Genomic DNA, 21,422 nt, shown 5'->3' on the forward strand with positions numbered 1-21,422 from the left:
AGGGGAGTCTACCTTGAAAAGCAGTGGAAGTGGACATAGCTCTAGTTGAATGCCCCTTAATTTTTCCTGGCAGCTGTTTATTCTGAGAGTTGTAGACATAAGTGATGGTATCTGTAAGCCATTTAGATAAGGTGACTGTTGAAACTGGAGTACCTTTCCTATTTTCTGAGAATGAAACAAACAGTTGGTCAGATTTCCTAAATTCTTTGGTCCTATGCAAGCAAAAGCGTAGCTGTCTATGTACATCCAATTGGTGAAGCTTGTATTCTGCCTTGTTGCTAATGATTTGGAATAAATACAGGCAACTCGACAGACTGATTCAAATTGGCCTCAGAGCAGACTTTTGGTACAAAGGAAAGATTTGTTCTGAAGGAAACTCTGCCTCATTTCATGGCTGCCACTGCACCTAAATTAAAAATTTCTGTTAAAAATTCCAGGATTGCAGATATAAGGCCTGTAAAGGGATCTGTGTGGTTATTGTCCGACCAACAAGAAAACCTCTTCCATTTGCTTGCATGAAGTTTCCTAGTTGTATCCTTGTGTGACGAAACCAGAATGTGTCATACTGCCGGGGATAGTTCTGGAAGCCTGGCTAAGACTGGAAGTGGAGTAACCAAGCTGTCAGCTTGAGGCTTTGAAGAGAGGGGTGAAGCATTCCTGACTGATGAGTCAGAAGATGCAGCACTGGTTCCAGGATCCAAGGCTCCTCCTGTAGATGGGGCCAAAGAAAGGGGAACCATATCTGATGAGGCCAGTACGGAGCAATGAGAGTTATCCTGCGACTGAACGACCTGGCTTTCTGGAGAACCTTGGGGATTAATGGAAATGAGGGAAAGGCATATAGAAGTCCCACAGGCCAACCGTGAGTAAGTGCATCCCTTGGTGACTCCCCTGGAGGGGGAATTAGGGCAAAGTAGCTGCTGCATTTCGAGTTGATGGGCATGGCAAAAAGATCACAGCAAGGCTGGCCCCACTTGCCAAAAATTTGGTTCGCAATTTCCTGATTCAGGGACCACTTGTGAGGCATAAGAATTGCTCTGCTCAATCTGTCTGCTATCACTTTGTATTTCCCCAGGATGTGTGTTGCAGTCAGAAAACACTGAGGCAAAATTGCCCATTGCCACACTCTTTGAGCCTCTCAACATAGGGGGTATGATCTGGTTCCCCCTTGTTTGTTGATGTACCACACCACAGACATATTGTCTGTTTGTATTGCAATAGTACCTATTGGAAGAGAACTTTGGAATGCTTGCAATGCCAGAAGCACCACTCTCATCTCTAGGACATTGATGTGTAAGTGCTACTCGTGTTCTTGCCAAATCCCTTGGACAGTCTGTCCCAGATAATGTCCCCCCATCTGGGAAGCTTCCATGGTCACTGTCGCTACAGGTTGGGGGAGAACAAACAGTCTTCCTATTGTTACCTGAGTAGACTGAAGCCACCACTGTAAGTCCCTCTTGCAGGCGTTTGTAATGAGAATCTTGTGTGACATGGGTAACTCCTGCATGGACCACTGAGCGAAACGTAGCCATTGTAATATTCTCATGTGTAGATATGTCAGTGGAAATAGCGTTATTGCAGCTGTCATTGAACCCAGAACCTTGAGGACAAATTTTGCTTGCACTTTCTTCTTCCTGAGCAGTATTTATACCTGATGGCATTGCATTTGAACTCTTTTGTGATGAAGTTTTGCCACCATGTCTTTGTGTTTAAGTCTGCCCTTATAAAGGTAATATGCTGTGATGGCAACTACATTTATAGTAATGCCCAGTTCTGAGCAGACATGAATGGTGGTGTCTCTTGTCCTGGTTAGAAGATGCTTGGTGGTGGCGGTCAGGAGCCAGTCATCTAAGTATGGAAACACCCAGAATCCTTGACTCCTCAGGTGAGCCGTAACTACTGCCATGTATTTGGTAAACACTCTGGGGGCTGTAGTGAGACCAAAGGGCAGAGCTCTGAATTGGTAATGACCGGTTCCCAGCCAGAAGCATAAAGATCTCCTGAATTGCCTGTCCATCTTGATATGGTAGTATGCATCCTGAAGATCTATGGAACACATCCAATTGTCTTGTCCCAAAAAAGGGAGTACAGACTGCAGTGTTACCATCTGGAACTTCATTTTCTTTACCGACTTGTTCAGTCTGCTGAGATCCAAAATTGGTCTCCAGTCCCCTGTCTTTTTTGGAACTAAAAAGAACCTTGAGTAAATTCCGGATCTGATCTGGTCTGCAGGGACTTATTGGATGACTCTTTTTTTTCTAGCAACCTGTGAATTTCTAGGGTTGCCTGATCCCTTTGACTGGGTGGTATGTCTGGGATAGACTTTGGAAGGGGTGGTTGAAAGAAAGGAATATAGTATCCCCTGGATATGATGGACTGCACCCACTTGTCTTGAGCCAAGTCTAGCCAGGCTTTTGGGTATAGTGATAATCTTCCTCCAACTGCCTCCAGAGGTGGACAGATGGGCCTCCTTTCAGGAGCGCTGGAAGGGTCGACCTGAGAACGTATCTCTGTCATCCTGGTTCTGCGGAACCCCTCTGCCGTGAGGACAGTGTCTTCCATTATTTCCCCCTCTGCCCCTAGGGGAAAATTCACCACGAGTGTCCGGCTAGGCTCCTTTGGATTTCCAGAACCACATTTTCCCTCCTTTCTGACCTTTGGGATAAGGCCTAGTAGGGGCGAAAAAATGTACTCCCATGGCAGACAGAGTCTTGCCATCCTGCTCGCTCCTGGTGAGAGTCTCTTTCACATTTGGCCCAAACAAAGAAGAGCCATCAAACGGGGCATCAATAATGGAAGACTTAACGGGTTCAGCAAACTCATAAAGACGCATCCAGGAATGTCTCCTCATAGCTATTCCTCTGCCTGCTGCCCTGCTCACTCCATCAGCCACATAAGAAATGAGGCACATGCAGGAGTTAGTAATAGAGGTTAAGGTCACAAGCTGAGAGTTTATTTTGTCATATACTCCCTGAGCTGTAGCCCCTTGTAGGGTATCTCCTAGCTCCTTGAGGAGTTCCCTCTGAAGACAAGTAAAATGGGATAAGTAATTCAGAGACCGAAGGGTAAAGGCCGCTGACAAGAACATACGCTTCCCATATATGTCCATCGTTCGAGACTCCTTATTCGGTGGATGGACAGATGCAGAAGTTTCAGCTAATTCCTTCTTGGTGGCCACCGCCACCACCACAGCATCTACTGGGACACCTTTGGTCAAAAACTGTCTGTCTTCTGGGGCTGTAATATATTTGTTGGGCCTCCTTAGACAGGCTCCACTGACTCTGGAGAGCTCCACGCCTTCCGACTGACTACACATAGGAGCTGGTCGAAAGGCAGACACACTCAAGAGGTGGAGGGTCGAGAACCAAATGCCTCCAGGTATACCGACTCATCTTCAGAAGGGGACAGGGTTTTCCAGCTACCTCTCTGTTTCAGAATCTCTAGGATGTCTAAAAAGGAGACATCCTCAGAGGGTGACCGTGGGGACCTTTCTGAATCTTCTAAGTTGGTATCCGATGTGACAGACTCAGGGGAGTCTGTGTTTTCTCTTACACGTTTTCTTCCGAGGGACCTCCTCAGGGGGATGTTCCACGGACGTTTCGGAAGAGAGGGTTTCGCCCACTGGGGCATCCTGGGGCACTGGTTCTCTACGCTGAGGCTGGAGGGATATTGCAGAGGTTTGACACTGGCCCTTTGGGGGGAAGAGCAGCTGGAGTTGAGGGTGGAGCAGTCTCAGAGGAAAGCACGCTTCTCATCACCTCGAAGGTACCATGATCCTGAGCCGAGAGAGCCTCCTGCTCCAAAGGACCGGGAGATCTCCCCCATGCTAAGGAGGATGGCTCTGAGGCCGATGTGGGAGCTGAACTCACCTGTGCCGAAGACCTGAGTGGGAAAGCCCGATCCAACAAGGGTCCGGTTCGACCCCCCCCCAGGAACCGATGAGGGAGTCTCGGCCCCCAGACTCCTCCATAGACAATAACATGGAAGTGGTTGGAGCAGAGATTGGCGACACAACTCTGGGAATGGATTTTGGGTCTGAAGGTTCCACAACTAGGACTTCCAAGCACTCTGGCTCCGAACTCGACTGAGTCGGCGGAGGAACTGAAGGTATAGAGGCTACTGGGGTTGGCTCCATGACAATCTGGGCTGGAGAGAATTTTTGCAAGGCAGGTGTATGAAGCAATCACCCACTCCACATCATCATCCGAAAAGCTCCTGGATGACAAAGAGGAATAGGAAGACTTGTGACTTCCTGCCACCAATTGTAGTAAAGGAGACTGCGGCACAGAATGAATCAAGTCTAGGGATGGTGACTGGCTCCTTTTTCGACTGTTCGATGGTTCCGGAACTACCAGTGGAACCGAAGTAGCTTTTTCCCTTTTGGAACTGACAGATTTCGGCCCCGAAGAACTCAATTTCTCAAGTCTCTTCGACAGCTCAGAGGCTGGAGCCGAAGAAGTTTTGGGTAATTTGTCTGAAGGTTTGGAGGCCTGTGTCCCTTCAACAGCTGAGTCAAAATGCCTCTTTAGTAAACCCCTAAGAATAAGCTTATTTTTCCACTCCTGCAGGACCCTTGAGCTAAACCCATGGCAAACAGAACAGGAGTCTTGCAGGTGGACGGCGCCTAAGCAGTACACAGAATTAGTGTGACCATCAGTAAATATTTTTTGTGTACATAAGTCACATTTCCTGAAACCAGACTGCTTGGTCTCCTTAGACATCCTGACTCTGGCAATTTAAATACAATCAGTAGAGAAGTGTACTAGTCAGTTAAATCTCACTCAAGTACCAAGAATTATACTATCTTACACAAAAAGTGACTAACAGCGTAAGGATACAATTAGCAGTGAAAGACACCAGGTTAGCTAAATCTCATTGAAAGGGAAAGAACTAACTAGCCTACAAAAAACAAATACGACTAATCAAAGTAGAAACAACAAACTGTTTCTTTTTTATTTTTTTTAGAAAAAAAAATAGGAAGATGGAAGAAAGTTAGAGGAGAGTCTCTAACTTAAACAATGCACTCCTCTAACCTGAGGAGATGCCAACTTAAATAGTGAAGAAAGAAAAAGGGGGGAGCCCTCTGACTAAAATGGGCTAGGAAAAGGAAGAAGGGAATCCTCTAACTTAAACGGATTCCTCAGGAGGGCAGCGCTAGATAGAGGCCTAGAAAAACGACGGCCAACTTAGTCAAGAAACAAGAATGGAATGACTTTTCCTCAGAAAACAAGGGACACACTAGATATAGAGATAGAAAAAGGATATTCTACTACTATTTTTTAAGCAATAATGTCGTAAATATACAAAGAAAAAAACCCACTTAGTCTGAACCAGCGAAGAGCAAAGCGGCAAACGAGATTTGAAGAACAGCCGCTAAGCATCTTGAGATAGGTTGTAGCCTTGAGCCAGTGAAAGCTCTCGAGCTTTAGTATGCGGCCGAGCTGGAACCGATGCTTGGTTCCGAACCCCAACCAGCAAGAATGAAGGAGAGATGGGACAACATAACATCTGATGTTCGGATAATCGACATTCTACTGTGCAGAACTGTACTAAATTTTTTGTTAGAGCACTGTTGCAGTAGCCATTACATGTGGGATGACTGCCAAATCTCAAAAGGAAAGAATGGATGGAGAAGGACCACAGCCCAGAATTCTCTGAAGAACAGCTCTTACGAGGCCTGTTCTGGCTCTGGAAACAACACCCATTTTGTTTGTAAAGTTTGATAAATGTATGAACAAAGGACTAAGTTGTTACTTTCAAAATGGATCTAGAACTAGAAAACCTGAGATGTGGCAACTGCTCTAAAATGAGTCTTCACACTCTCAGAAGGATTTTTGCCTTAGTTAATACAGCAGAACTGAATGGAGGGAAAAAGTCATCTAGAGAAAGTTAATTTAAAAGCTGCCTATCCCTTTTTCTTGCCATCAAAAATAAAAAAATTTGGTTAGATTTTCTGAAGTCTTTAGTTTTATCCATCTCAACTGGGAGTATCCAAGCAATGACGAATCCTTTCTCAATTGTTTTGTGGATCAGTACAGAAAACAGGGAGCTTGATAGTTTGATTAAGGATAAATTCAGAGACAACTGCAGGCATAAAGGAAGGACTGATTCTCAGAATTACCCTTTGCTTGTGAAAGATAAGAAACATAATACATGTAAGGGCCTGTAATTCAGTTACCAGTCTTATCAGAAGTTAAAACTTCCAGCAAAGCATATTTTTGTTTTAGAATCTTTAGAGAGGAGCTAGATATAGGTTCAAATGGAGGTAAAATCAGTTTTGCTAAATCAAAATTCAAATCCCAACAAGAAACCACATTTTTATTGGTGACCCAATATGCAAAATACCCTTTAAAAATTGTATGACTTTGTACAAGCAGGAAAGAGGAGGATCAAAATGTTTGAAAGGTGTATCTTTACTTGAAATGTAAACTAGGCCAGAAATTAGCAATTCACACAGATAATGGAGAACCAGAGGTGACCCCAGTTGAGATTGGTCCTGCTCTCTGTTTTGGCACCAAAAAGAAAATCTTAATTTCAGTATGGTACAAATGGAAAAAGCAACACAGTGAGGATGCTCTGATAGAGTATAAAATAATTGTGAATTAATACAATAATCAGAACGCATAAACTGAACTGCTAGGAGAGTTAAAACAACAGGTGTGATGAGGAGGAGTCTTATGTTCTGGAAGAAAACTAACAGAAGAAATAATAAGAAAGGTGCTTCCAAAGAATGGCTAGGAACTACAAGGGGAAACACAAAATATGTCCTTGGCATGCCACAATGGAGAAGAACAGGAGGTAATTTAAGCTCACAACTTATAAAGAAATGCAGGACTTGAACTCAAGAATACATGCTCATATGGATGGCAAGGATTCTACAGTACAGGTAAGTTGTGATATACATAGCTTTATCATGATAATGAGGAAATGTGAAACTAAGACTAAGAAATATAAACTGATGTGGAGTAAGCCATAGTAGTGAACTGCAATAACAGTCTATTATGACTGTCAGGGCCACCTCTATCTGTGTCTCAGAGCAAAGTTAATGGTGTTAACCATCATGTTTGGTGGGGTGAGACACTGAGTACATGCTAGGTTACGAACTTTGACTTCTGTCTTGGAAGATGTCATAGTTAACTGCTTCAAAAGAATTTGCATAGTTTTAGAATTTCTAAAAATAGAACCAAACGTATAAAGTTTGTACGTAGTCTGAGATGGCAGCACACTGCATGAGTGAGGACACATTTGTACCCTAAGAAATTACTAGGGAACAAATTAAAGTTCAGGAACATGTAGCCGGCCTTAGGCATAGGCCAACTAGGTGGCCGCCTAGGGCGCCGCTGTAGCAGGGGCGCTTTTCTAGTATTTATTTGGTGTAGGTAGACCAGGATAGGGGCACCAGATGGTGTGGTAGGGGGTGCCGTGGAGCCCTTTTGCCTAGGGCACCAGTTGACCTAAGTGATAAGAGATCTAGGAAACAGTCTCTGATGTCCTCCCTTTGGGATGAATAAAGATGCCTTGTTAAAGTTTCAAGTAGTTTATTCAGTTAAGTAGGTAGATGGACAAGTATTCTTGTTCTAAACTTTGGAACAGAGCACTCCTCCATCTATCCACTTAACTGAATAAACTACTTGAAACTTCAACAATGTGTTTTTACTCATCCCATAGGGACAGCATCAGACAGAGTCTCCTACATATGTTAGCTGAAGTGATTTTATCTGTACTAATCATTTGTACTCGTGTTTCCTGTCAGTCCTGTTATTCCCTGAGTCACAGGTGGGATACCAGATCTGACTCAAGCCTTCTGGATTACATTTGTTTTCTGTGGTGATAAGAGGGGTGAGGTCAAACATGCAAGGGAAAGTGGAGAAGAAAGAATACAACCATGGAAGGACAGTGGCAAACTGCATGAGTGTACTGCAAATTATCTGATGAAATTTTAATGACTTAAGAAATCCAGTTAAAAGACACAGAATCTTGAATGTGATTAATAGGGAGAGAACCTCATTGGTACGATTACAGGAAACATACTTGGATGAAACAAAATATCACAAGTTTGCAAGGAAACGGTTTGTGTTTAAAATTAGTTCTAGTTATGGTGGTACAGTGGCAATATTACGGGAAAGTTACTATCCCTTAATAGTCATTGGTCAGCTAGACGTATGCAGGGGTGACATGCAGTGATAAAGGCAATATCAGTGAAATAAATTAACAGCAGCATTAGTTTATAATAATGCTAGACATCTGTCAATTTCACAAAGGAGAATTGCTGATAATAGGAGAATGGAACAGGATATTCAAAAGAAGCACAGGGTGGTAATATGAACATTAAGAATAACAAAAACAACACAAGCTTATTCAGGGATGTTAAATTACAGTTGTTGAGTTGATGCAAGCACTGTAAAGAATAAGAGAGGGAGAGAGAAAGACTACCACGAGCAATAAGAGATAGAAGAGATTATACATTTAGACAGCCAAGTATGGTCTCTGGTCTCCTTCAGATAAAGGGCATATAACTCGGGACTAGGGATCACATTATAAAAGGCCCATATTTTTCACAGATCATGCTTATCAGGCAATAAATTTATGCTCTGTATGGACAAACAGACAAGGGAGAGAAAGGAATTTCACTAGAGATTTCCCACATATTATTTAAGTTTTAACAAATGTAAACAATGGGTCCAAGAGATACTAATTAAGAATTAAGAATAAGAGAACATAAAGGAAGCCATAAAGAGAGAAGTGATGGAAAACTCAGCCAAACAAAAGGAAATGGAAAGACAAAAGAAAGGGTATTACTAAAAAGGATGAACTATTTGCAAAATTGTGAATATCTGAACTTTAGTAGAGGCCAACTTTTTAAAGAAAAAAAAGGAAATGCAACAGTTGGAGTATAACAGAATTATTATACAACAACACTTAAAGTACTATATTATATTAACAATTTCAAGAGACATAGTAGTACTGACAGGCAAATTAAGACAACAAAAGGTTGAAAGTATGATGTACAAAATTAAGGATAAAAAGACAAGGAGCTAGTAAACAATAATACAGAAATAAAAATTTTAGATGATATTATGAGAAATTGGATAGTAAAGAAATGGGTACAGATGGAATAAAAGAAAAGGTCAGAGAATATCTATACAGAATTGGATTATTAATGAAAATGCAGAGTGATAGGAAACATTAATGGCTTGAATAACATAATTAGAGGTCATGTAGGCATTAAAAGAGTATGCATTGGGAATATCTCCAGGCTGTGACAGAATTCCTAAAAAAGTAGGGGTGTTAAGAGGTGAGTGACGTTTGAATGTGCTGACAGAACCAATGAATAAAATAATGATAGAAAAGGAGATAATGGAATCATGTAAGAGGGAGAGCTTACAGTGGTGCTCCTGAAGGAGAGGAAGGATTCTTTAAATTGCAGTTTGTATAGACCAATTACAATCTTAAATCATGACAATAAGGTTTTTGCAATTATTTTTTAACATCTTTATTAAATTATCAATTAAGGCATAAACATGTATTATTAGAAAAGAAAACATATTAACATTTTTTATTTACATGCATTACATATTAGATGTTTTCTTTCTTTATAACAACTTTTCATTTAATCCAATATTACATAAATTGCTTAATTCCTGACTTCCCATAAATCTGATACCTCATGTTGAATATTATTCTGCCTGTATTGCTCCTACAATTTCAACTTATTTCTATGTATTTTCTCTTTCCATTTTCTAAAGATCCCACTTCCATTTTTTTCTCTTTTACATTATTCAATACTTCAAATACAGTTGGTTTAGATTTTGATTTCCATTTTCTAGTAATTGCTTTTTTGCCTGTCAATAGAATTAAACTTAATAGTGCCCTGATGTGTCTAGGCAATTCAGATTCTGGTGTCCCATCTCAAAACAATCATTTCCTCAGCTAAAGCCATTTGCTCCCCCAATATTTCAGACATAATATTCTGTAGGGAATATTTAAAATCTGACAACTCAGTACACTCCAAAAAACATGTTACGAGTTACCTACTTCTTACCTATCACACCTCCAGCGTTTACTATCTAGTGAAAAATTCTCAAGTCAGCTTCAGGTTTAAAAAATACCTATGCAAATACTTCCAACTAAAAATCCTAAATCTTCTGGACTTTGTTGAATACTTGGGACCAACGCATATGTCCTCCTATTGTTCTCTTGTAAATTGCTTTTCCACTGTCTTCCCAATCTTTTCTAACCTCTGCCAATTGACTCTTAACAGTTACCATGCAACATTGTATATGGCCTACTAATTATCCCCTTTTTTAACAGCAGTTTCTGTCCTAGATTTAACTAAAACCTCTACCAGAGCAGATATTTCCCTTAAGACTTTTCTATCATTTTCTCTTTGCCTGTACTCTGATATCAATCCCTAATAGCGAAAGCAGTCTCTAACCTGCAATCCAAACTTCTTCTTGGCCTCATCCCACTGTATATCTTTCCCTTTGTAGTTATTTGTTTCAAATGCCTTGGTTCCTTTGCCACTTTTCTCCAGTAAATTCGAGCTATCTCTTGCTTGTTTTCTATACTCCTACTTCCAGTCATCCCTACTGGCAAAATCTTTCTCCATCCCTGTGTTGGCTTAGGTCTTAGAATACTTACTGCAACTTTATGAATATAATATTCTGTATGGTTACTACTATTCTCCTTAAGGATCTGCACGCAAAATCCCACTCCCTACTTATTCCTTGACCCCCCCCCCAAAATTCGTCATCATCCCTCTCCACTATGAACTATAACCTCACGACCCTTAACTACACAGCTGTAAAATATCCCTTCAAATTAGGTAATCCTAAACCACCTTGTTCTTTTGGAAGAATCAACCTATCCCACTTATCTGTTGCCCTCTTCCATTCCTAGATAAATTCCTATAACTCTTTATTAATTATTCCCCACACTATCTCCCCTGATTAATAAAAAATATACCCGACCTGTATAAAAAAACTAAACTGACAAAACATTTTCACTGCTTCTGTCTTACTATCCATACCTATAAACAAGAGCGTCCAGTTTCCCATTTTTTCTATTATCTATTGTTCAGCCTTTTAACATATATCCGTAGCTAACATAACAGAAGCCTTCTTAATCCATACTACTAAATCCATCCATCATCCATCCCTCTTCAAACCCTTTTTCCCATTTTGCACATGGGGTCGGGGTGTCACTTCAACAGTGACAATCATCTTGAGCCAAGATGTACACCACCGGGTGGCTGGCCATACTACTAAATACTTATTCTTATTGTGTTCCCATAAACTATGGGCATTAGTGGACCATTTTGTGTGTGGATACATAACTTATGGCTATAGCCTTTGTTTTGCCTTCATTAAGATTATATCCTGAAAAGATATGAAACTGTCTAAAAATGTTCCACAACATCAAAATGTCTTTTTCAGGATTTGTCAACTACAAAGTGATACCACCTGCAAATAAAGCCAACCTTTCTAGATTACCAAACTAATTATGTCACTGAATTTCTTAGTCCATTATTTTCTTTGCCAATAGCTCTATATGTAAAGCAAATAAATTGAAAAGGGGACACTCCTGCCTGGTTCCTCTGGTCAAGCACAAATTATCAGAGAACCCTCCCACTTTAATTCTTGCCTCAGATCCTTCATATAGCCTAGAAAATGCAAATCCTTCCAGTGCCCTACTCATAAAATCCAAGCTTACTCTGTCAAATGCTTTCTCTGCATCAAGACCCACCAACAACCATAGTGTTTTCTTACATTCTACTTCCCCCTGGATCATCGTTGCTCTATTAATGTTGATAAATGTTTGCTTTCCTTCCGCAAAATCCCACTGATCCATATCTATCACGTTTGGCAACACCTTTGCCATTCTTTTAGCTAGTATAGACATAAACACTTTATAATCATTATTTAAAATTGAAATGAGTCTCTGTGAAGTTGTATCTGATAGATCTTTACCCTGTTTGGGTAATACAGCCACCACAACATTCATCCAAGATACTGGTGTTTCACCTCCATTAAAAATGTCATTAAACAAAATCTTACGGCTCTTCATCACTTTCTCAAGGGTCCCTATTAAGACAGCGAACGCACTAAATTGCGAATGCTGCTTAATTGAACCTAATTGCTCAAAATGGCAAAATCTCGAAAGCACGGAACAGCGATTTTTTTCCTAGGGAAAAAAATCAATAGACTGTTTTCGGGATTTTGCCATTTCCTCCACTGGGGTGCGATCTTGGAGTTGGTATATTTAAGTAGGGGGTGTGGGGGTGACGCCCCCACTTTATTTTGTGGGTTTTTTTTAATGGATCAGCAGTTTTTTTCCCTGGGAAAAAAATTGCTGATCTGTTTGTTCAATGTTTTGTTTTTTCTGTGTTAGTGGGTAGATTATATAGCATTCGCAATTTACTGCATTTGCTTATATAATATAGACCCCCTTTCTCACTCCTAACTTCCACACTTCCTCAGGAATACCATCTGTTTCTGGAAACTTTTCTATAGATTAATTATGTATCACTATTTTTATCTCATCTCCTCCCATCTTAACTACTAGCTGTTGAACTTCATCTTTCTCAAAACCTGACACAATTAAGTTTTCCATAAATATTTCCATTTGTGCTCTTTCCTGGTTTCTACAATTTTTCCTAAAATTTCTAAAATATCTCTAATAACTTTAGATGCTCTCTGATTATTTTGCTTGTCATAGGCTCCCTACATTTGGTGACAACCCCTTCTACTTTTTGTTCCCTAAGTCATTGTGCTAAAACATTTAGAGCTGTGGAGCTTTTACCAAAAATAAGTTGCTTAATAGCAATCTTTCTAAACTCATGCATATTATCCAAATACTCCCTTATTTTCTCTTTAGGACACTGTAGTTGCCTCTCTTCTTGTTCTGTGAGATTCCCCTTATTCTGCAATACTTTAACCTTTGTCAATCCTTCTAAATAATTCACACTATTACTTAACCATATTTCTTTCCCTTTTATTTCTACGCTATTTTTAAGCCCCATATTCATTTTATCCCACTCACTAGCTATCCCTTCTTAAGAATTTTATTTTCTCTAGTTCTTTTCATTTTTAACAGGTAGGTGGAAAGGTGCCAGTGTCTCATTTTTTACTTCAGGTTTTATTGATTCATGATCTGAAATATTTATTGGATATGTGTCAACATTTTCAGTTAAATGTACATGCTGCTATGCAATATAATTTCTATCTAGGCTAGCCCAGTTATTACACCTTGGGGAATAATACGTAAAGTCTGGACAAGTTCCTACTACTGAATTCATATCCTCCATGACAAATATCTTCATAACTTTCTTCACAAATCTATACTATTTTGTTATATTTTCTCTTCTAGGTCCCCATGTACATCCTTACTACTGCAAATGAAGTTCCAGTCCCTACCTATAAGTAATACTCCCTGCTGATAGATGATTATTTCTCCCAAAAATTTCTTAAGCTCCATGTTAGCAGTTTTTATTGGAATATAAATACATGCCAGCATAATCTTCCTTCCTTGTCAAAAGCCCCTTACTACCACAAATCTACCATTATTGTTTGTTTTCCTCTTCTATTACTATTCGGAGCCACTCTACCAAACAGTATTACCCCCTTTCCCTTGTCCCTGATATTCTGCTAAATAGTCATCCTTAAATTCTTTACTTGTCAAATTCACATGTTCATTTTTTTAAGTGTCTCCTGCACCATTTCTACTTGCACTCTGTATTTCTTAGCATAACTCAATACTCTTTCCTTTCTATCTATACCAGTAAGGAGATTTATATAACCAAGGTAATATGGATACAGTAGCCGCTATGATCACCTATTATACATTTTTTGAATATGTATTTCCAACTTTTGTCTTACATACACAGACACTAATGTTTGTCAGTCTGATCTTTTACACAGTTGTTTCTTCATATCTTTATTTGAACCATGTCAGATTTGTCAAGACGTTTTGTTTTAATAAACATCCTCACACACAAAAACTAAATACATTTTATGAACATCCCATTCCCCTGTTAGCTTACAGCAAACACAGAAAACTATATACATTTTCAACAAAAGAATCCCATCCCCTATTAACTTGGAACAAACACAGAAAACTATATAAATTTTCAACAAAAGAAGTTTTAAACCTCCAGATTGGAATGACTGTCCTAAATCACCCAAGTGTACCCAGAGGCATTACAAAGAAGTTATGTCCTTACCATAACGTTCCACATGGAGTGTTCATCTAGCCTTTGTTCTTACACACGGGTTCGGAGCCGATCCTCGGGTCCGAGTCGGCCGCATCGCAAAGCTCTGCATCTCAGAGAAGCTCGAGACCAGACTATATCCCACAATCCTCCCTGCCATTACTCAGATCTAGTTTGCAAACAAACTAGACCGATAAACCAGTACCTCAGGTGCAAGAACTACACAGTCTCACAGACATTCAGAGACACTCTCTCACCATAGCAAAATAGCTAAGGGTAGTAGCATATACCCCATGAGACACAGCACAATATACCCCGGAAGGGGTTAAGACATTTCAATCATCGTCTAGTACTACCCGTTCTTCCAAAACACGTGAGGGAGGGAAGGGAGGCAATGTAAGAACAAAGGCGAGATGAACAATCCACATGGAACGTCATGGTAAGGACATAACTTCTTTATGTGAGAGTGTTCAATCTCGCCGTTTGTTCTTACACACGGGTAGCGTCCCTAGCTCCGTCACCCCGAGTGACTCATGGAAGAACGTTCCTAAGCACAGTGGAACCAAAAGATGCCCTGTCTTTGGAGGCCTTGTCAACTCTATAATGAGTGATGAAAGTATGTGGCTTAGACCACGTGGCTGCTGCACAAATCGTGTCCAAAGGCAAACAAGCTGCATGAGCCAAGGAAGTGGAAACGGATCTGGTAGAATGGGCCTTAGGTCTGGTAGGCAAGGACTGATTCGACTTAGAGTATACAAAGGCTATACAATCAGCAAGCCATTTAGATAATGTACGTTTTGTAATTGCCATGCCCTTTTTATTGTCTGCAAATGCGACAAAGAGCTGATCTGTCTTCCTGTAACTTTTAGTCCTATCCAAATAAAATCTTAACTGCCTGTGAATATCCAACTTGTGCAGCATATACTCCAACTTGTTAGTATGGTTCTTGAAGAAGGTAGGGAGTTCTATGGATTGGTTAATATTTATGACGGAACATACCTTTGGAAGGAAAGATGGATTTGTACGCAAAGAGACTCTATCTGGGTGGAAAATCAAGTAAGGTGGTCTGACCGATAATGCTTGCAGCTCTGATACTCTTCGAGCTGAAGTAACAGCTACGAGAAAAAGTATCTTCCACGATAAGAACTTTAGGAGACAGGACGAAGCAGGTTCGAAGGGTGGCAACATGAGTTGTGACAATAACAAATTTGAACTCCATGGAAAGAAAGGCTTCCTGACAGGCGACCGAAGATGGAAGGTTCCTTTCATAAAAGCCTTAGAAAGTCTGTGAGACATAATGGGAGAACCGTCCTCACTAATATGAAAGTTCGATATGGCCGCCAACTGTACTCTTATAGGTTCATAGGTTGGTACTAGGCTATCAGCCCTAGGGCCTATACAAGCCTAGCCATAACAATTCCCTGGATATTTCTTCCCACATTATTTACTTTCCTGGACCCCTGTCTAGCAGGGCGACTGACATGATCCCTGGGGTGAATTTCTTTTCTCCCATCCAACTGTCAAGGTTCCTCTTGAAGAGGTCCAAAGAGGCACTCTGCTTGACATGTATGGGCAATCTATTCCAGAGTCTGGGGAGTCTCTGGGTCAGGAACCTATCCCTCCAGCATGTTTTGTTTATTGTGATGACAAGGTTTAGATCCCTGGAGAGTGTAGCTCTGAGGGATTGGGATTTCTTTAAGTGTAGCATGTCCAACAGCTCTGGGTTTGACATGGCCTTGTATGTTAGGCAGAGATCGCCTCTGAGTAGACAATATGCGACAGAGTATAGCTGGAGTTTTTTAAGGCGGTCAGCGTAGGGCATCTGCTTTAGGCCTGTGATTCTTTTAGTGAGGTATTTCTGAGGCCTTTCCAGTTGTTGCAGATGTCTTGAGAGGTACATACCAAATGGGGCGTTGTATTCTATAATGGGTCTAATGAGGGATGAGTACAGTGGGACAATGACCTCCTTCTTTCTGGATGAAAAGCCCTTCGTGATGAGGCGTGCCACATAGAAGGATTTCCTGACTGTTGTGGCGATGTGGTTATCGAAGGTGAGACCACTGTCCACCTGTGTCCCTAAATCTCTTATCACACTTTCTGTGTTTAGTGTACTGTCACCTATATGGTAATTCATGGATACATGTTTTTTTCCCAAAGGGGATAACTTTTAGTTATGTACTTAGCATAACTTTAGATGTTTGGGATCCATCTCGCCTACATTCTGTACTGATGGGCTCGGAGCCGATCCTCGGCTCCGACTCGGCACGCTATGCTATAGAGCGAAGCCTCTTATTGGCTGAGCTATTCTCTATCCCAGGATGCACCACCACTAATCACCGAGATCTTGTTTGTCCGCATTCATGCACACACACATAACTGTTTATATAACATTGCCAGATGTTTCAAGATGAAACAATAGAATTCGGACCGTCCGATCTCTTCTGATCTCCAAGGCAGGGGGAAGGAGGGTGGGTTATTAGGAATGTAGGCGAGATGGATCCCAAACATCTAAAGTTATGGTAAGTACATAACTAAAAGATGTTATGTGATCCTATCTCGCCTACATTCTGTACTGATGGGACAGCGTCCCTAGCACCTAATTCCTGGGTGGCTCACTGGAAAACACTCCTGAGCACTGTGGAACCAAATGAAGCTCGCCCCTGAGATGCCACATCCAATTTGTAGTGGGAAATGAAAGTGTGCGGGGAAGACCACATAGCCGCAGCACAAATGTCACTAATGGCAAGCTTAGAATGGAATGCTATTGAAGTAGCCATAGCTCTTGTAGAGTGAGCTTTGATAGAGGTTGTAAGCTCTTTACTAGAAGAGGAATAAGCCTGACTAATACAGTCCCTGATCCATTTGGCAATGGTGACCTTTGTGACGGCTTTGCCCAATTTATTATCCGAAAAGGACACAAACAATTGATCTGTTTTCCGTGTTTGTTGGGTCCTGTCTAAATAAAAACACAATTGCCTATGAACATCCAATGTGTGGAAGATGTATTCCGCTTTGTTTGAGTACTTTGGAAAGAAAACTGGAAGTTCTAATGACTGTTGCAGGCAAAAACTGGAACCAACTTTAGGGACAAAAGATGGATCAGACCTGAGGGATACTCTATCTTTGTGAAAAACCAGGTACGGTGGTTTTACAGATTGAGCTTGAAGCTCTGAAACTCTTCTGGCAGAAGTAATCGCGACCAGAAAGGCAGTTTTCCAAGAAAGAAATTTCAAATCACATGTTGCTGCCGGTTCAAAGGGGAGGAGGTTAAGGCACGTAACACCACATCGAGATCCCACGGAGGAGCAGGATGAGAAATCGGAGGTCGTAAAAGCACAGCACCTTTCATGAAGGTTTTACACAATCTGTTGCTCATTAAAGGTGGGTTTATAGATTCATGGAAATTGGAAATAGCTGCCAATTGGACCTTGATGGTAGAGACTGAAGAACCTTGATTGAATAGGGAAGTCAGAAATTTCAGGACTTCCGATACCGGAACAATGATGGGATCCAGACCCCGAAGTTGAGCCCAAATAGCAAATCTCTTCCATTTACTAGTATACAATTTCTTAGTGGCAGACTTGTGGGCCGAGGATAAGATATGTATGACTTCCGGGTCTAAGGTATGATTCCTGACTATAGTCGGAAGAGGAGGAGCCAAGATGTTAACTTCAAAGTGTGAAGGGACTGAGGGAGTTGTCCCGACTGATGAATTAATAGGTCTGGGATCTGATCCAGGAACCATGGACCGTCCAGAGCATATTTCCGAAGATAGGGGAACCATACCTGACGAGGCCAGTAAGGGGCAATTAAAATCATTTTGCTCCCCAAGTGAGACGCCTTTTGGATCACTCTGGGAAGGAGGGGAACTGTAGGGAAGGCGTATAGCAAGCCGGTGGGCCATGGATGGGCTAATGCGTCCATAGGACTCTCCCCCGGAGCTGGAGTGAGAGAGAAGAACTTTCTGCACTTCGCGTTCAGCGGGGTTGCGAAAAGGTCGCAACAAGGAGTTCCCCATCTGCTGAAGATCTGAGTTGTCACTGCATCGTTCAGAGACCACTCGTGAGGAGAGAGGATAGTTCTGCTTAGTCTGTCGGCTATCACGTTGGATTTGCCAGGGATATGAGTTGCTACCAGAAAACGTCTGGTCGCCACTGCCCATTCCCAAACTCTCATGGCCTCTCTGCAAAGAGGGTAGGATCTGGTCCCTCCCTGCTTGTTCAGATACCAGACTACTGACATGTTGTCGGAGTGAACGGCAATTACGCCCTGAGGGAGGTAATCGTGGAGGGCTTGTAGAGACAGAAACACCGCCCTCATTTCTAAAATGTTGATATGAAGGAGACTCTCTTCTGAATGCCATTTGCCTTGGACTGACCTGCCCAGGGAATGCCCCCCCCCCCATCTGGGAGGCGTCCGTTGTCAATGTGGCCATAGGAGGAGGTGGAACAAAGGGTCGTCCCTGATCCAGATTGGAGGGCACCAGCCACCAGCGAAGGTCCCGTTTGCAGGTTTCCGTGATCCGTATGAGGTGACTGAGAGGGAGATCCTGAAATGACCACTGTGTCGAAAGGAGCCACTGGAGAATTCTCATATGCAATCTTGCTAAGGGGACTAGAAGAACAGTGGCCGACATAGAGCCCAATAGCTGCAGAACCATCCTGGCTGGAGCTTTGGATCTGAGAATCAAGGCTCGGACTTGAGCCTGTATAGTTTGTATCCTTTCTGTAGGAAGATAGACCCGCATTCGGTTTGAGTCTATCTCTACTCCGATTAACCTTATGCGCTGAGATGGCAGCAACACAGACTTTGGCCAATTTTAGGTGATTCCAAGGGAAGTGCCTAGTGATATTGTGGCTTGTAGGTTCTGCAATAGTAGACACCTGGAGGTGGCAGTTAGGAGCCAGTCGTCCAGATACGGAAACACCTGGAATCCTAGACTCCTCAGGTGAGCAGTCACGACCGCCAAACATTTGGTGAACACCCTGGGGGCTGTGGTGAGACCAAAGGGCAGTGCGCAGAACTGAAAATGACTGTCTCCCAGGCTGAAGCGCAAATGTCTCCTGGACACCTGATCTACCAGGATGTGGTAATAGGCGTCCTTGAGATCTATGGAGCACATTCAAACACCTTTCTCCAGCAGTGGGAGAATGGATTGTAAGGTGAACATTCGGAACTTGGACTTTTTGACTGATCGATTTAGGATGCTGAGATCCAAAATGTGCCTCAAGTCCCCGGTCTTTTTTGGCACCAAAAAGAATCTTGAGTAAGTCCCTAATCCGATCTGGTCTGCGGGGACCGGTTGGATGACTCCTTTTTGAAGCAGCTTTGAGACTTCTAAGGCTGCGATTTCCCGTTGACTGGGTGGCGGGTCCAGGATTTTCTTGGACAGCGGTGGGGAGTGAGAAAAGGGGGTGGCGTAACCTCCGGCGATGATTCGAAGCACCCATCGGTCCTGAGTGATACCTTCCCAGGCTTTTAGGTGCCTCGAAAAACGACCCCCGACTGGTTCCGGAGCTGCACAGTCGGGCAATCCTTCAGGGATTGTGGAAGGCTGAAGAGCCACGAAAGGACTCGCGGTCTCCAGTGTTGCGGGGGCCTCTGCCGCCTCTGGGACGGCGTCTTCCAGAAAAATTTCCCCCTCCTCTGCCTCTAGAAGGGGGATCGTCCTGCTACGAGGGATAAGACTTCTGGGATTTACAGAACCACATTTTCCCTCCTCTTTTAGCCTTGGGATAAGGCCGAAAGGGAGTGGAAAATCGTGCCCCTACGGCAGTCAAACTCTTACCTTCTTGCTCGCAGCGGGTCATTGTGTCCTTTACCTTGGGTCCAAACAAAGAGGACCCATCAAAGGGAGCGTCGGCAAAGGAAGACTTAAAGGCTTCCGCAAAATGACACAGTCGGAGCCAGGCTTGCCTCTGTAGAGCAACACCCGTACCCGCCGCTCTACTCGCCCCCTCGGCTGCATATGAAATGAGCCTCATGGACGAGTTTGATATCGATGACAGCATAGCCAACTGAGAACCAACCGTCTGGGCCAGCTGCTCAGGTAGGTTACCCAAGAGGGTATCTGAAAGCTCCTTGATCAGATCCCTCTGAAATCTAGTGAAGTGCGTTAAATAGTTCAGGGACCTTAAGGTAAAGGCCGCTGAACTGAGGGTGCGCTTCCTGTACCGATCCATGCTCCTAGACTCCTTATTAGGAGGATGGATGGACGTCGAAGCCTCTGCTACATCTTGTTGGGTAGCAGATGCCACCACCAAGGCATCTACAGCAACACCTTTGGTCAAAAACTCCTTCTCTGGGGGTGCTGATAAAAACTTATTTGGGCGAGCAGGCACCGGTTCCACAGAGTCTGGATGTTCCCACGCCCTTCGACAGATCAAATCTAGGAGCTTGTCGAAGGGCGGAGACACCCAGGAGGTGGAGGGCTGAACCCTGAAGGCCTTGAGGAACACCGACTCGTCAGCGGAAGGGGGTGTGGAATGCCAGCCACCTCGTTGTTTGAGGGCTTCCAAGATGTCTGCAAAGGAGACATCATCTGAGGACGACTTAGGGGACCCCTCCGCATCATCAAGATCGGTGTCCGACGTGAGAGACTCATCGGGGGAGTCGACGTGCTTCCTCTTGAACAGTCTTTTCCTTGGGGGTTCCTCTGAAGAAGCTTCAGAGGGACCTCCAGGAGGGGGGGAACCCCCACTGGGGGTGACCTCAGGCCCTGGGGCTCTGCTGTCTAGGGACAGGGGGACTACCAAAGACCCAGTCTCCGTGTGTAGGGAAGGTGCTGGTGAGACCGTGGAGGTAGCCAAAGAAGATTTGGCCAAAACACTCATCATGGCCCTGAAGGCCGGACCACCAGAGTCCTGGGAAGGTCCAACCCCCGTGGCCACAACAGTAGACGGTACCCCCGCAGCCGACGCACTAAGAGGAAGGCTCGGAACCGAAAACATTGGTCCCGAAGCGTCCCCCCCCCAGGGCCGACGGAGGAGGTCCGTGTACCGAACTCCGACTCGAGAGCCGGGGTTGGAGTAAGGGTCGGGGCCGACCCGAAAACCTCCATCGGCTCCACCAGTACCGGCTCCAACGGTGCCGAGGCTGTTGGAGGAGGAACCAGAACTACAGGGTGGGCCATCGGCTCCGAAGCCGAATGGGCTGGAGCCGAGACTAATTTCTGGAATACAGGAGACTGAAACAGTCTTAGGAGCACCCTGTC

This window comes from Protopterus annectens, chromosome 2.part2 (assembly GCF_019279795.1).
Source record: "Protopterus annectens isolate FY-2018-M chromosome 2.part2, PAN1.0, whole genome shotgun sequence".
NCBI classification, from domain to species: Eukaryota; Metazoa; Chordata; order Ceratodontiformes; family Protopteridae; genus Protopterus; species Protopterus annectens.